The sequence below is a fragment of the Somniosus microcephalus genome, chromosome 11 (genome assembly GCF_052327205.1).
Source record: "Somniosus microcephalus isolate GS21.2 chromosome 11, FLI_Smic_1.0, whole genome shotgun sequence".
Taxonomy (NCBI): Eukaryota; Metazoa; Chordata; class Chondrichthyes; order Squaliformes; family Somniosidae; genus Somniosus; species Somniosus microcephalus.
This window is the reverse complement of record NC_140997.1, coordinates 166,568,878-166,581,889: the sequence shown is the minus strand read 5'-3', so window position 1 is coordinate 166,581,889 and position 13,012 is coordinate 166,568,878. Positions and strand designations below refer to the sequence as shown.

Below are 13,012 nucleotides of genomic sequence, written 5' to 3'. Positions count from 1 at the left end.
GGACACAGATTTAAGGTGATTGGCAGAAGAAGCAAAGGCGACATCAGGAAAAACTTTTTACGCAGCGAGTGGTTAGGATCTGGAATTCACTGCCTGAAAGGGTGGTGGAGGCAGATTCAATTGTGGCTTTCAAAAGGGAATTGGATAAGTACCTGACGGAAAAATTTGCAGGGCTACGGGGAAAGGGCAGGGGAGTGGGACTAGCTGAAGTGCTCTTGCAGAGAGCCGGCATGGGCTCGATGGGCCGAATGACCTCCTACTGTGCTGTAACCAATCTAAGTGTCTAATCCTTATGAAAAATCTCTTGCATTTCTTTAACTGGAACCACATTTTATTCCCAATCCCTCATTAAATCTTGAAATATTTCCACATCCCTTCTCAACTATCAACTCTTTCTCACCATCAGTCACTGCTGAAGGACTCTCAGCCGCTTCTGGTCTTTCACCAGAAAAAAAGACAGACTTGTGTTTATATAGTACCTTATCACTTCCCAAGAACACTTCGATTGAGTTAAAAAAAATACCTTTCAGTGCAGCAACTGTTTTTTACCTCGGCAAATGCCACGACCATTTTATAAATAGCGATATTCTACAATAAACTAGACAAAGGACTAGCTAATCTGCTTTTTCGCCAGTGTTGCTTAAAAGAAGCATCTTTACCAGGTCATCAAGTAATTTATCTTCTCTTTAAAGCAATAGACAGGACCTCAATTGAACATATAAACAGTTATATTTCAGATTTCCAGCATCCACAGTATTTTGCCTCAATTGAACACCTCACCTGAATGACAGCGCCATTGACAATGGACAGTCCCAGGGTACTTCACGGAATTGTCAGTCTAGATTCTGTGATTCAAAGATGAAAATACCAGTACTGAGCCTAGCTCACACCTATTCCGGTCACCTTTTCAGTAGAAGTTGTATCCAACTAATTTCCTTAAGGGGAACTTATGCATCTCACTGAACTCATCTGTACTAATGCAGGCAAACACAATGATTCCTTATACATGTAACAAGTAAAGCCCAGGCAATTTTTTACAACACTAGGAATGTCAAAATGAATTAAAGCAGGCGTTTTCTTGAACGTTGTAAATCACTGAAATTCTGCATTCACTCAACGGTTTGAAATTTTATACTGTAAGTCACTGAATTCATTCAGTAAGAAACCTGAACACCTTAACAAAACAGGTTTCATTTGCCACTTAAGTACCCGAATCAAACTTCCGCTTTACACGGCAACATAATTGAATGCCGCACATTTCTAGCTTATTACATTTGTTCATCTTTTATTTTTACAGGATTTAGATACTATGCCATCAACTACTAAGGTAATTCTTAAAATAGGTAGAAAAAAAAATTGAGCCTCTTGCTTGCCCTAAAAGATCATTATGAAATGCTATTTTTCTAGCCTTCCATGGCAACATATTACACCTAGTGGCTGGGTTGCTTCTATTTCTGCTGCAGTAGTGTTATTTACACAAATGTTCAATTATTGCATATACTTTTGCATACCATAATCCCTCGAGTCACTTCAACATTTCCATTTTTTTCATTGGGATATACAGAATATTTTCCCAGAGCTACCTCTGCACCAACAAGCTCCATCATGGTCTCAATTCAATACTTAAAATAGTTTCCCCTACCCATAAGTGATGGCTTTTTATTAATTTCCTCCTTAAACCCAATCCCCTTTTGGGCTCATTATTTGCCACACCAAAATCTCACTAACATTAATTGTCCAGAAAATGACAAAAGAAAGTAACTCGATTCTATTTGGCAATTTTCTTCCTTATAAAGGGACAGCAACAAAACCACAGCAGCAGAATTGTGGTTTGTTTATTACATTAATCTGTTCTCAGTATTTCTATATCGACTTCATGTAATTATCATCAGAAAGTGTTGGCTTGGGCAAAGATAAGCCAGCACAACAGGTACACCTTCATTAGAATTGAGAATTGAATTGTTTAAACACATTTTTTACACTAGGTTCCCTCAAAGTCCACTTAAGCCTCTTGCCATGAAGGCACATATTTCAATGAGTTTATTTTTCAAACAGTCACCTCTTGAACATGTTGTGCACAGCTTCACTATCACTACCACTCATATCTTAGTCCATTTTCTGATTTTGCTTATGATGAGATAGCCCTTAACTTTATAACCTTGTTCCAGCAGCACTAACTGTAGCCAATCAGTATGCAGCCTAAAATCCCAAAGGTTGATGTCTCATTAATTTTAGTTTTCAACTAGGCCCAATTAGTCTTTTGACCTTCCCATATTATCATCACAATTAAGCCCAATTTAAACCCTTTAAATTTAATTAATGTGTTGAATAGGTTATAATTTAACTGTGGCTATTTGCTCAAGAACATTTGAAAGCAGAGACACCTGACAATTTTCATACCCTCCTATTGCCCAGCCACCCCTCCTCATGGGACATACCTTCGGGCCCAGCACAAAATTTATTTCTTCAAATAGGCGAGCTGCCTGTGACAGGTGCCGGCAGTTCATCCAATTAATATTAAGGAGGCCTGAGGCCCAGTTTTGGGCCGGCCTTGGGCCTCCTGGTTCAGTTACATGTTGCGGCTGTATCGCTGCTTCCACTTCAGGATTCTTGTAAGAGATTATTAAGCAAATACTGTTAGGTAGATTGTAGATAAGGGAAGCAAAGTATAAGCTACAAAAAACACTTATCTACAAAGACTGCATGCAGCCAAAAAGGTTGTATGGCCCCATGAGATTAGATCATCTTCCCATGGGCAGCAAAGATGATGAGAAAGAAGATGAAAATCAAAGATTTTTATTTAACAATAACCAGAAATTTACATCAAATAGGTTTCTCAAAACAAATGAGGCTAAATAATGCCAAATACAGAGAAATACATGTTAGTTTTTTGTAGTCAAGTTCTGTTTTATGTGTTTAATTATTGGAAATCAATATATTTTAATTTTGCTTGAATGTAACACTTCATTGTCACTGGGTCAAAATCCTGGAACTCCCTCCCTAACAGCACTGTGGGAGTACCTTCACCACACAGACTGCAGCAGTTCAAGAAGGCGGCTCACCACCACCTTCTAAAGGGCAATTAGGGATGGGCAATAAATGCTGGCCTTGCCAGCAATGCCCACATCCCATTAAAAAAATGAATTTAAAAAAAAACTCCAGCCTAAATGTTATGATCCAACAGAATCCCACTAGATTTGTGGCAATGCAAACTTTCCACCTGCAAGTCTCTCTACACTCTGGCTCTGGGCAGATCCTCTTGGGTCAGGCTCATTTGAATTTTTGTGGTGGTATCCTGGTGACATTTCCAGTGCCATAAGGTCGCCCCCCGCAGGTATAGGGAATGGGCAGGGAGGGAAGGAGATTGGTGTGGCTCCTGCCAGGATCGAGCATAGCCAACAGCTCTCAAGGCTGCTACATAAAAAGAAACTTTAAAAAAAATTGAAGCGCATACCTTGTCTCATATAATCAATTGTATCAAGCAAGGTGGCTCCTGAAATTTTAATGCCCACTCTGCTGCCTTAGCAATTCTGGGTGCCAGGAATCTGATGGCATTCCTGATGTCCAGCATTGCGAAGAGGTTAATGACAAGAAATAAACTGAGCGATGATCTATTCCTATAACCTATCATTTGCATATGTCTGCCCAAATATTTAACATCAGTGTCACCTCTAGTGCAAAATCACAGAAGTGGCTGCAGAGGTCAACAAATCCGAGGAACTGTTCCCGTTACATTTCCCACTAGCATCATTCCCAAAAGTGCCCTAAAACAGTACTACAAAAACAGAGCATTAAGTTAGAATGTTATTATTGATCACTAGAGCTTACTCATTTACTATATAATTGACAACTCATTAGAAAATGTTGTTGAACTGTGTGGCTTGAAAGTTAGATGATTCTCTTTACTAGTTTGTGAAGTCCGCCAAAGAATTATCTGTTACCCTTCCGCCCCACCCCCTGTAAAAAATTCAAGCCATCTCAATGGCTCAGGGAAGAGTTTGCAGCAATGAAATTCTATTAAGTAAATGCAGTGCAGATGGAACATTTTATTGACTGAGCATAAAACAGTACCTGTGGAAACAAATGCCAGTTAATGCCCTTCACTGTACATTTTGTTTCAATCTAATGAACATTTGCACCATTAAAGGAGATTAAAACTATCTACAAATCAAATGAAGGCAGTTTATTGCCTGTGCTATTACCTAGATACATTTTGAAAACATCTGGTGATCACCGAGTAGGATGCAAGGCCAAGACAAATATATTTGTGGAGTCAGGTACAAATACAGCAGATTGGCAGGAATAAGTGACAGGCTGGATCCAAGGTAAATACTGAATATTTCCATGTTCAATTAGTTACAAAAGTTATTACTTCAACTTCTGGCTAAATCATTATTTTGCATTGGGGGCTAGGAAGCAGAGAGCAGATTTTATGCCTAAATGCAACTGATCAGCAAAGAACACCTTGAGGTAGATTTTCATCTTCAACGCCCAGGCGGTAAGCTTGCGAAGCTGGTCACCTGCCGTTTATAGAACCCATCTGGTTCTTGTGGCATGAACAACAGGCAGGTTCTATACAGGGTGGATGATCTACTCTGCCTGATTACTGCCCAGGTGCTGAAAATTAAACTCTACCCCTTTGTGTTTCTCCCCCCAGGGTGACATATGAGGAGAGATTGGGTCGATTGGGCTTATATTTGCTGGAGTTTAGAAGAATGAGAGGGGATCTCAATGAAACTTATAAAATTCTAACAGGACTAGACAGACTAGATGCAGGAAGGATGTTCCCGATGGCCGGGGAGTCCAGAACAAGGGGTCACAGACTAAAGATAAGGGGTAAGCCATTTAGGACAGAGATGAGGAGGAATTTCTTCACCCAGAGAGTGGTGAACCTGTGGAATTCTCTACCACAGAAGGCAGTTGAGGCCAATTCATTAAATATATTCCAGAAGGAGTTAGGTATATTTCTTAAGGCTAAAGGGATCAAGGGATATGGGGAGAAAGCAGGGACAGGGTACTGAATTTGGATGATGAGCCATGATTTCATTAAACGGCGGAGCAGGCTCGAGGGGCCGAATGGCCTACTCCTGCTCCTATCTTCTATGTTTCTATGTTAATTTTCTCTTCTCCTGAATGTGTTGACTCCTTGCAGTGCTGTAGTTCCACAGGTACTGGACACCTTCTAACACCTCACCCAAGTGGTCACGATTAATTACTCAGCCTTGACAAGTAAAAGTCTGTCAGCTGTTTGATTGCAGAGTCCTGCACAGACAAACCCAAGCCTGTCCTCAGCCGACATCCATACTTCCAGCAGGAGTCACTGCATTGCAGTCAAAAACAGAACTCTGGCTGATTTCTCCCCCCACCCTAACTCAAGGGCACACAATCCATTTTTTACAGCCCTAGTACTGCCCTGGCTGAGATCAGCTAGCTCTGAAGATTGAACCTTGCCCCTTTCTCGCTGACGTCTCAACTACTCGCTCGATAAACTCACTAAGCCAGCAGGTTAGCAGGCATCCTTTTATTTCAACCTTGTATAATGCTAGTCCTGTGAATGGGAAATACATGTTTAGATGAGAGAAAAAGGTTACACAGCTTCAAATTTCAAACAGATATATCTATAGTTAGTGTAAATGTGTTGTAAAGCTCCAGACTTTTTGAAATTTCAGCAGAATATTTAATACGTATACTGTCTCTGGAAACTTGTTAAACATAATGCGGGGGTAGAGTTTCTGCTTTGGGCGCGATCAGCAATCCGGCCGCAAAATGCGCTCAAAATTGGGTTAGTTTTCCGAATTTAATTTTTTGTTCAAGTTTCCACTCAAAATCATTTGCATATTGACAAATGTAAAATCTTCCATGAACCTGCACAATCGGGCAGTGTTTTAGAATGTAATTGTTTTATTTCCTTTTTCTTGCATTAAAAAATATTCCTTGATATATTTAAGAGTGGTAACCTGGTGCAGTTTGATTAACACAGCCGAAAATGGGTTTATCACAAATGATCAGCATTTTTAATCAGAATGTCGAGTCCACAACCTTTGAGTAACCAATTTTAAATAACTGAAAATGACTTTTAAAATAAACTATACTGAACCATTTACTAGTTTCGTTTGTGTACACTAGTCAGTTTCTTAGTAAATTAAATATGTAAAAGGTGCCTACGAGTGCATTTGCGCCTAAAAATAAGCTTCATTTTAAGAGCCTTCCCGAAGGCCTGCAAACTGGCGCAATTAGTGGAAACTCGACATGGTGATTAATTCTATCCGGGACGTGGCCAGTTTTGTGCGTGGGGCTGGCTTCCACGTAATGATTTTTTAACTGCCGCAAAAGATTACGGAAACTCAATTTGCGCTGGATGTAATTTGCACTTGAAATTCCTCAATCTTTTGCGCTGGTTCGGTCGATTTGGGGCGAATTATGCTGCAAAAACCAGCGCAACCTAGAAGAAACTCTACCCCCCCACCATATCTACCACTTGAATCACAAATAATTTGCTTTGAAGCAAGGCTATTTGACAAGTCTCAAAAAGCACAATTTAGTCAACTGTTCGACAGAAAATACATTTTACTCTCTTTATAAAAATGACTATTTTGACATGAGTAATTCAAATCAGTTTTTAAAAACTCAAATAATCAAACTTAGCTTCAACTCAATCTCAACATAACAATTGTATGTAATTTATAGCACTATAATGAGACCAGTAGCGGCATCAAAGATATTTGACAGAGACTAATACCATAGCTGGCAGTTTCTTTCTGCATGACTGGGATTGGTAGAATGTTCGTGCTTAACTGACTAAATGGGACCAATAATATAGCTGGTAAGAGTTTGACAGATTGGCTTACTTGTGGGATTGGTTGGTATTTGATTGACTAACTGGGACTGGTAACTTTGCTGGTTGTGTTTCAGTGATTGACTGGTTGGGCTGGCTGCTGCAAGATTGAATGACAGAGTGAGGATGAAAGTAAAGCTCGTTTTTTTGATTGATTAGTACTGGCAATAAGGTTGGCAAGCAACATTCCTTTTGAGCTACACGGCCACACAGTGCTCTGTAGGTCCCGCACAGTCGGTGAGCCAGTTTTTAAATCAAAAAACCGCGCACAGGCGGAATTTTGACTGGCCGGCGCCGCCTGTTAAAGGGGCGGGGCGGTGCGGGCTGAAAATAAAATTAGAGGGAACATTGTTGGCAAATGTTTTGACTGATTAAGTGAACAGTAATGAGTATATGATTGGCACAGGGAAATTTACTGACCAGAATGAAGGTAATTTTGGCCAGCTATGACATACAAACATACGAACAATGATGGACAGGTAAAGAGCCTCTGGTCCATCCAGCCTGTCTCACACAACTGCAATACCTTGTGTATCACAATATCTACACTCCACCCGAAACCATCTCATCTCCAGGGACAGGCAAAAAAATTTTTTTTAAAAACCAGGCCAATTTGAGGAAAAACATCTGGGAAATTCCTCTCAGACCTATCTAGGAAATCGAAACTGGTCCAGGAGATTAGCTTGGCCCTGAATTCCCTGCAGTGCCTTCTTTCTGTAAGAGGTGATCTCTGCCCCAGCCAGAAATAGGTCCAGCTCTCGCTTGAAGGAATTCAGCAACTCAGCATCCACCGCATGTGACAGCAGTCTGTTCCAGAGGTCCACTATTCTCTGGGAAAAGAACCACTTCCTGACGTCTAACTTAAATCTAGCCTTATACAACTTAAATTTGTGACCCCTGCTCCTTCCTAACCTATTTAATGGAAACAAACTGTCAACTGGAACACAATCTATTCCCTTCGTACAAACCTCAAATCTCAAATCAGATCACCTCTAAGTGTACACTTCTCTAAGGTATAGAGTCCCAACTCCTTTAGCCTATCTTGATAACTAAGATGCCTTAGACTGGGAATTAGTCCAGTGGCTCTCCTCTGCACCCTCTCCAAAGCCTCAAGGTCACCCACCATGTGAGGAGACCAAATGGAAACAATGGTCCCGATCTTTACTGGGGGTGGGATTTTCAAGCTGGGGAGGGGCGGGGGTGGTGGAGGACTCCTGGGCAAATGTTGCGGATTTTTAATTCCGCGTGCGTGGATTTTTTCCCCCCCAACAGGATCCCCACCCAAAAACCAGCCTGCTTGACATGCTAGGCTCCCGGTCGGGCGGGGAACGCTGCAGAAGAGGCCGCAGCCGAGGAGGTGGGATGGCCGGCGGGGAAAAAACCTGCTCCTCGGAGGCGGGTTGCTCATTTAAATATTTTAATGAGGCTATGTACCTCGTATTTATCTCCCTTCCAGGTTTAACCTTGGCCAGCCGCGTTTCCCGGGCAGCTAAAGGAAGGCGAGGACTGCTGCGTGGAAGAGGTAAGTGCTTTTCCAGCACTGCTTGTGGGCCAGGAGGAGCTGGAATGCTTCCTCCCAACCCCGATGTTAACCTATTTCCCTCCCACGATCGGGCCCCCCCCATCATCAGACCTTCCCCCGACCCTCCCCCCCCCCCCCCGCGCTGCCACCGTGATCATCAATCTGCCCCCATGATCACCAATTTCTTTGATGATTTTCTAAATCTAATTTAGGTTAGAGTGCACTGAATTTCAGGACCACATAGGTCCCTTCACGTGTACAAGTTCCCTGTACAGGCTCATGAAATTGGCAAGAAAGCACTCTGCATCTGTAACAAAATATAGTATCAGACTACCATCTGAATAAATCTTCCCATGGTGGTGAAATTCTTCCAATGTTTTAGCTGCCATGGGTTTAATATTCTTTTGGAGAGCAATTTCAATGCCGAACATCATATAAATTACAGCGTACAAAGAGGCCCCTGAGCCCATGGCACCTTTGCTGGTGCTAACTTTTCAACTGGAGGCATCTACTCTAAATCCATTTTTCTTCCTTTTCCACATATCTTTTTTTAATTCTTCCTTTTCAAAAACTTAACCAATTCCCTTTTATACCATGTTATAGCCACTAATGAGAAATAAACCTGTATGTAAAACCACCTTCCAACTTCTTCCTTTGTTTTTCTAGTGATAATCCTGAGCCTATGCCCTGATTTATTATTGATTTATCAACCAGGGAAACAATTATTTACTAGCTGAAACCTGTTTGATTCCCTTTAATCTTCTCTGCTTTAGTGTGTAAATTTCTTTTAAGTTTTACTTTATAGCCATCTACTTATCATATCATTTACATCATTCAAACAAAGTTTCACTGTCCCCTTTCCATGAATCTAATTTTCTTCTTATAATGGGATGCCCAGAAGTGCATGCACTATTGTAATTATGGTCTAACCAGTGTTTTGTACAAAATCAACATCACTTTTTTGCATTTATAGTCAATGTCCTTGTATATACAACCCACAATATTATTTGCCAAGTACAACATTCTGATCAAAATGTTGGAAGTTGAGGTCTTTTTTTCTAGTATAATGTTGTTTTGATGGTTATAAAGAGTATGGTTAAAGGTATAGACATTAGTGACTACTTACAGTATTATGCTATATTTGTGGAATAATCTGAAAAATTTACATTCAAATGAGTAGCAGTTCTTTTTAAACAAAATATGGTACAGCATACAAATAAATGTGAAATAGATCATTAAACAGGTTTTCGACTGATAACATCCACCTCTCTCTCCACAACCTCTCTAGAGCCCTCCAATGCCTCTGACCGCTTGTCCAACATCCAGTCATAAATGAACCTCAATTTCCTCCAGTTAACCACTGGGAAGATCGAAAGCCATCATTTTCGGCTCCCAGAACAAACTTGCCACTGATTGCATCCCCCTTTCCAGTCAGTGTTTCAGGTTGAGCCACATTGTTTGCAACCTCGGCATCCTATTCAACCCTGAGTTGAGTTTTCAATCCCATATCCTCTCCATTACAAATGCTGTCTATTTTCAACTGCATAACATCACCTGCTTCTGCCCCTGCCTCATCCCATCTGCTGCTGAACTCTCACCTCCAGATTCAACTGTTCCAGTGCTCTCCTGGCAGTCTCTCATCCTCCATGCTCTTAAACTTCAGCCCATCCAAAATTCTGCTGCTCATATCCTAACCCACACCAAGTCCTATTCAATCATCACTCCGGTTTCTGGATCCTAGTCCCCAAAAGCCTCCAATTTAAAATTTGTATTGTTGTGTTTAAATCCCTTCATGTCTCTCCCCTTCCTTTTGCTGTAACCTCCTCCAGCCACTCCCACCCCATCCCCCAGAACTCTCCATTCCTCCAACTCTAGTCTCTTGGGCATCCTGTCCCCCTTCACCCTGTCATTGTTGGCCATGCCTTCAGCCACCTCGGCTCCACGCTCTCTGACTCTCCATTTTTCCTCTCCTCCTTTACAACCCTCCTTAAAACCCACCTCTTTGGCCAAGCTTTTGTTCACCCTTCCTAATATTGCCTTGCTGGCTCGGTGTCCATTTTTGTCTGATTATGTCTCAGTGAAGCATTTTGAGATGTTTTTCTACACTAAAGGTGCTACTTAAATGTAAGTTCTTGTTGCTGTATTTGTGCTCCCCCTGAAATAGCAGATTGACTGCTGTGCAATACCTCATCTAGTGGCCATGTTGAAAACTGACAAAATTGAATTCAAGCGGAAAACAACTCTGGGAAATAAAGTCTACAAATTCCTGAACCAGGCCTTCACTAGTAGTCTACTTCAATAGGATATTAGTGTCCTAACAGTTGCATCACTGAAGGTTGAGGAAGAAGGTGCACCTGCAATGACGATGACAGGCAGTGGGTGGAGATTGGACATTTTCCCCCATAGGAGAATTGGAAGGCAAGTAACAATCATGTCACTTGTGTAAACGTCCTTGCAGTGGGGAGCAAAAATATTAAGAGGAGGCAGTCTTGTCAATTAGGACAGTCTGACCTGCATTCATGGCCATTTGAGGTTTCAGAAATTAACATACAGGGATGGAGAGAGATCCAATGAGTAAATGTACCATTCTGTATGAACCTGTGTCATGAAGACCAGAACGTATTCATCCTTGGCCATTGCCGAGACCGGGGGGAGAAAAAAAACTGGCCACGGTCTCTGCTCCAGAAAATAGAACCCCTAACCACCATACAGCCCTGAAAAGGAGCTTTAGAAAGGTTGTTTAAAAATACTTTCTATACCACCCCCTCTTCAACACACACGCACAAGCATTCATCTTTCTGCCTTGAGATTTTTCAAAAATCTGTTACGGCATTAAATTGAACATTACAGAACACGATTAAAATGTGCACACGTCTGATTTATGATATGTGCTCCGATGGAATTAGAATTGTAATGTTTCACATCATGTTGACGTGTCCAAAAAGACCACTGCAGCCCCAAAACCAAAAAAAAACTTCAAGACTTGTGAGCCTTGCTTGCAGAGCGCAAATAGACCAGGCATGGAGGCAATTTTAGTGGAACCATTAAATAGGAACATCTGAGAAGACTCTGGTGTTACTTCTGAACAGTTACCAAACACTAAGACAGACACAATTAAACCAGGCTCGATGGTCCTTAACCATCAATCAATACACAATGTAGAATCGGAATCACGGCTCGGATTTGTTGTTTTCACACAGGTACATGTTGTGAGATAAATACACCGTCAAATCGAAACCATGTCAACAATCCTCACGAACAGAACGCACGTTTTAACGAGACCGGTCACAAATAGCGGGGACTGCTCGTCAGGTATCAACACACGGAATCATCTCCCTCCTATTTTCAGATGCACTGGTTATGAAACTTTATAAACACCCGACACCACGGAAGCCCCCTGCCCGCCCCACACCCCACCACATCAAGCCAGGGCTGAAGCAGCCACGGGAGAGTTGAGATGCCGGAGCAGATCAGCGCGACCGCCCCTCAGTGAGTGGCGGCGGCCAGACCCGGTCAGGACCACTTTTACATCAGGAGCGGGTCAATTCACATCCTCTCCTCCCCAAATAAAGAAAACACACACACACAAGCCAAGGTGACAATACATTAGTTTCCGTGCCGAATCACAGTCGACCGTTTCAGCAACTCACCAAAATCCACTCCCCCCAAAAAATTAAAAATAAATACAGGCAGTCGTTCTTCGTGTTTCAGTTGAAAGGCACTGACACTCAGTCTTACCGCTGCTCGGTTCCAGCCCGCTGCTCCGGGTTGTCGTACCGGCACAAGGCGCCGCCGTCCACTCAGCGCCGTGTGTTGCGCAATGATGTTTTCCCCTCAGCATTAAGTGCCCACCTCCACTTTTTTTTGTATATGCCTTGGAAAAACCTGTCAAACGGAGTAGCTTTGCCTCGTTACGCCGTGCGTCACTGGGTCTCGGAATACGTCGCTCGCCCCCCTCATCTCATCTCATCTCCCCTCCCCTCACATCACAGGCACCAAACCTCCCTCTGACTCTCCCAACCCGCACAAGCGTGTCTTCAGATAAGACCGCAATCTGACTGAATCCGCGCAGCGACAAGGCGACCGAGGTCGGAGTGCGCGACCCGGCTCATTAGCGTCTGAGGAATGGCCTTGTTGGGCGAGGGGTGTGTGTGTGTGGTGCAGGTAACCGGGACTCTTGTGTGCCGGGGCTGCGGGTTCGAGCTTCGTCTCCCCCCCAACACCTTCCCTCAGACAGGCTCGCTAAAGTCTTGAGTTTTCAAATAGGAGTTGTGTGTGTGTGAGGAGGGGGGTAATAATTATATATATATAAATTATAACACTGTCTAGAAGTGTTTTGGAGGCACCAGCTGGTGCAAACACCTAGGACACATCGCCGCTGTTTACCTTCTGCCACAGCCCGCATCACCTAAATAAAGGTGTCTGCGGCGGAGAGGACCCGTATGCCCCCGCTCACAGGTCACGTTGAACATTCCCAGAGTCTTCCTACTTTGCAATCTTTGGACTTTTTTTTTACGGACCATGCAAATAAGTGTGTGTGTGGGATTCTCCCAGTTGCCAAAAAATAAATAAATAAAGGAAGCTTTCAGTTGAAATGTTGCTCAGCACCTTATTAAACAGCCACCGTTCTCCCTCAGGGGACGCGGGGATGTGTA

The 13,012-nt window shown here is 42.5% G+C and overlaps 1 long non-coding RNA gene across 1 annotated transcript in view; it reads right to left on the bottom strand.

Moving 5' to 3' along the window:
* The window catches only part of LOC147110975 (uncharacterized), an 850,625-nt gene extending 838,283 nt beyond the window's left edge, over positions 1–12,342 (bottom strand). Inside the window, exon 1 of the long non-coding RNA XR_015080110.1 lies at positions 12,096–12,342. This is a non-coding gene — a long non-coding RNA (uncharacterized LOC147110975). The remainder of the gene's footprint in view (positions 1–12,095) is intronic.
* Positions 12,343–13,012: the final 670 nt, after the last annotated feature.